This window comes from Penaeus monodon, chromosome 16 (genome assembly GCF_015228065.2).
Source record: "Penaeus monodon isolate SGIC_2016 chromosome 16, NSTDA_Pmon_1, whole genome shotgun sequence".
NCBI classification, from domain to species: domain Eukaryota; kingdom Metazoa; phylum Arthropoda; class Malacostraca; order Decapoda; family Penaeidae; genus Penaeus; species Penaeus monodon.
In genome coordinates, this window is record NC_051401.1 from 21,680,217 (window position 1) to 21,685,216 (window position 5,000).

A 5,000-nucleotide genomic window follows, 5' to 3' on the forward strand; every position below is an offset into this window, starting at 1 on the left:
GACTAATGTACCATTAACTGCCCTCTCTAAAACACCATTTGTTAGTTAGCATTCTCTGTACGTCACCATTTTCTTATGTTGTATATATCTGTGGCACATTCAAAGCGTTAGTGAAATATGAAATAGTCACGGTCGTAGTGATCTACCCCTTCTTATTTACTTTCGACGTCTTTCTGGCAAACCCATTGCGAGACACACACACACACACACACACACACACATACACACACACACACAAACACACACACACACACACACACACACACATATATATATATATATATATATATATATAGATAAATAGATATAGATAGATATAGATAGATAGATAGATAGATAAATAGAAAGGCGGCCACCATCAGTCGACGTCGACTATAACTTTATTGACGAAAAGAAAGTGAATGTGCAGTGTCGGTAGTGTGCTTTCCAGTGGTGTGAGACAACTCACCTTCACAGAAAGAAGGTAGTGTTAAGCTGTTGCCCATGCAGCAGGCACCCTCTCTCTACGCAGCTGATGGATCCAAAGGAACGGCAAAGACCGTTACAATTTGGCACAAGCGACGTAGCAGGAGTTGCCAGCACGTGGTCACAAGTGACAAAGAACTTCCTTAAGGACTGCATATATCAATATATATATATATATGTATATATTATTATATATATATCATCATCAATAACGGTATGCTCATGTTTGAGCAGCCGTGGACCTCTCCACCATCCTTCGCCACTCAAATCGATCTTGCGCTCTTCTTTCTACTTGTACCATCGACAGCCCGCAAACATCTTTGATGTTGTCGCTCAGTCTTGTCTTCGGTTTGCCTCTTCCTCTGTTTCCTATCACCATCCCTGTCAGCAAGTCTTTCTCAATACTTTTACTTCTCATCACATGACCAATAAACTTTAGTTTCCTTTTGTTCAACGTGTCCAACAGCCGGTCTTTACAATCTACTTTTTTCAGCACTTCATCATTTGTTTTCTTCTCCATCCATTTAATACGTAGTATTCATCTGTAACACCACATTTCAAAACTATTGACCTTTTTCTTGTCTATCTTCTTCAGCACCCAACACTTAGAACCATATGATGCAATTGGGAAAACTAATGAGTTCAATAACCTCAGTTTTGTCCGTAAGGTAATGCTTCAGTCTTTCCAGATGTTACTGAGAGCAACTGTGGCATTTTTGGCAATGGCAATTCTTCTTTTTATCTCCGGTGAATCATCATATGTATTAGTTAAAACAGCTCCAAGATAAGTGAACTCTTTCACATTTTCTACAACCACTCCATTGATTGTAACATGCTCATCATCGTTTACTGTCAGTTATCTTCGAATCTTCATGATCTTATTTTTCTTGGCATTAAGAAACAAACCAGCCTTTTCGCTTGCTTCTCTAACTTTATCTAACAGTTGTTGTAGTTCAGTGATACTGCTGGCAATTAAAACTTATATCATCGGCGTATCTTAGATTTGATATTTTGTATCCTCCAGCATCTACAGTTCCTTCAAAATTCTCTAAAGCATCTCTCATAATTGCTTCTGTCTGGAGACAGAATGCAACCTTGTCGCACTCCTTGGTTGACTTTGAACAATTCTGTTAACCCGTAAGTGGTTGGTTCTTACAGTTGCTTGTTGTTGGTCATACATGGCTTTTATTAGATGGATGATGTGTTTTGGAAATTTCATATCGTTTATGTTATTCCAGAGGATATTGTGATCAACTGTATCAAAAGCCTTCGAGTAATCGATGAAACACAGGTATAGGTCTTTATGGTGTTCTCTGTTTTTCTCTACGATCACATTTAGATTTAGAATCTGGTTTCTGGTACCTTTTCCAGGGCGAAAACCTGCTTGTTTGTCTGCAATTTCTTCTCTTAACTTCAATTTCATTCTTTCAGCAATAATTTTTAACAAAATTTTGCTGCTGTGACTTATTAATGCAATTGTCCTGTTATTGTTGCATTGGAGTGCATCACCTTTTTTTAGGTATGGGAGTAAAGACTGATTTTACCCAGTCTTCTGACCATTTTCTTTCATTCCATATTTTCGTACAAAGTTTGTAGAAGTAGTCAACACTTTCGCCAGCATTCTTGATTAGTTCTGCTGTTATTTCATCTATTCCCGGGCTCTTGTTATTCTTTAATTCTTTTAATGCTATTATAACTTCGTCTAGCAGTGGCAGTGGTTCAACTTTGCTGTCATTAAGTCCAATTAATGTTGTTGTTAGATCTTTATTCTTTTTGTATATGTTGGAACAATATTGATTCCATCTATATTTGACTTCTTTTCCATCACATAAAACTAGTCCATCTTCAGTTTTGCCCAATGTAGGTTTAAATTTTCGTGTAATGTTTCGTACTCCTTGGTAGAGTTCTTTAGTTGCCTTATTGATAGAACAGTTTTTAATTCTCTGGCAAAGTTCATTTAAATATTTTTTTCTTTATCTCGTCGCAATAATCTTTGATTTTTTGTATTTTGTTTTTTGTAAATTATATCTTCAACTGGGTTATTAATACCCTTTGATTTTAGGCATCTTCTTGTTTCAATTTCACTTAGTGTTTCTTCAGATATCTAGGGGGAATTTGTCTTTTTCTTTTTGGCGATAGTTTCCTAAGCAGTGCTCAGCAGGAGTTCTTTTCCTTCTTCCCACAACTCATTTGGTGTTTTATCATCTTCACATTGATTGAGTAATTCAAATTTGTTTGACACTGTAATTCAGTAATTGTTATCAAGAGTTTTGTAGTCGAGCTTTAGAGGTGGTGTTGGATGCTCCATCTTTTTGAGTCTTATTTGAAAGTCGATAGTTAGTAGTTGGTGGTCACTGTTGTAGTCGGCACCAGGTCTTGTCTTGGCATTTTTTATACAACTTTTCCATTTTTGGTTCAACACAATGTAGTCAATTTGGTTGCTTGTTCTTTTGTCTGGTGAAAACAACGTGTACAAGTGTCTTGGGTGGTGTTGGAACAGTGTGTTGGCTATAACTAGATTATTTGTACTACAGAATTCAATAAAATCTTCACCTCTTTCATTTATATCTCCAAGGCCGAATTTTCCACAGGTGTCATTTTTTAGATTACTTTTGCCTACTTTGGCGTTGAGGTCTCTCATGGTTACTTTTACATCTCTGTTAGGGATTGTGTCTAAAGTTTCTTGGAGAGTGTTATAAAAAATTTCCATTTCTTCATCACTTGCAATGTTGGTTGGTGCGTAACAATGTATAATACTAATGTTATGAGGTTTTTCTTGTATTCTGACTTTTAAAATGCGATCATTTATTGGGTTGTACCCAATTAGTGGATTTGCAGTTTCTTTCGTGAGAATCATAACAACTCCGTGACTATAATTTCCTTCTTCTTTTCCAGAAAAAAGAACTGTCTTGTTTTCTTTAGTTTTGAAACTTCCATTACTTTTCCAATTGGTCTCACTGATTCCTAGTAATTGAATGTTGTATCTATCCATTTCGTTACAGACAGTATGTAATTTACCCAACTCTTTCATTTTCCTTACGTTCCATGTTCCGATTTTTAATGTGTTTCTTAATTGGACATGTTTTCTTTATCTTCTTTGTCTTCCAGATGCATATTTAACATTGTCAGCCTGGTTGCCTACTGAACAACGCGCCCCTTGATAACCCACGCGACGGGCGATGTGGTATGAATTATCATTTCTGTATTTAATCATTGGTGTAGAGGTTTGTCAGGAGAAAAGAAAAGTCGAGTGGAATCCCCCAGGGTTTTCTCAACTCGCAGTCTCCAACTAACTAGGAGGAACTATCTCTGCCCCTTTGAAACAGTTACACTGTAATACGCCAGACATATTGTATGGTGAAACCAGTAATCAGTAGAACGGAAGGTGTTTTCACCAGATATCCACTGCCCTGCTAATATATTAGCTCCCCTGCCTGGGGAGCTAATAGGATGTTATTCTTGTTCAAGGAACCCCAGGGTGCAGTTTATTGTCTTACCCAGGACAGATATATATATATATATATATATATATATATATATATATATATATATATATATATATATATATATATATATATATATATATATATATATGCATGTGTATGTATGGATATATAATGATAATAATAATAATAATAATAATAATAATAATAATGTTTGTATATATATATTTACGCATATACACGTAAACAAGCATACATACATACATGTGTGCATGTGTGTGTACATATATATATGTATGTATATATATGTACATATGTACATACACGTATATATATACGTAATATATATATATATATATATATATATATATATATATATATATATATATATATATATATATATATATATATATATAGGGGCCACGGTGGCCGAATGGTTAGAGCGTCGGACTCAAGACTGTCACGACGGCAATCTGAGTTCGAGGGTTCGAGTCACCGACCGCCGCGTTGTTTCCCTTGGGCAAGGAACTTCACCTCGATTGCCTGCCTAGCCACTGGGGGACCAAGTCAGCCCAAGTCAGTGCCGGGTAAATAGAGATGGTGACTCGGAAGAAGAAGAAGAAGAAGAAGAAAAAAAAAAAAAAAAAAAAAAAAAAACACCGGGCGGAAGGCAATGGCAAACCATCGCTCTAAATTGCCAAGAAAAATCATGGAAGCACATGATCGTCAAGGCCGCGGTGGTCGAATGGTTAGAACATCAGACTCAAGACTGTCACGACGGCAATCTGAGTTCGAGGGTTCGAGTCACCGACCGCCGTGTTGTTTCCCTTGGGCAAGGAACTTCGCCTCGATTGCCTACCTAGCCACTGGGTGGCCAAGCCAGCCCAAGTCAGTGCTGGTCCCAAGCCCGGATAAAATAAGAGAGAATGATTACCTAAAAAGGTAACACCGGCACTCTCCGTGGAAAGGAACTGGGGACCCTACCACGTACTCACTCCAAGAACATCACAACGTGAAAACTGCAATTGAGTATCATGCTGTGACCACGGCGGCTCAGACATGAACCTACCGTTAAATGATGATATATATATA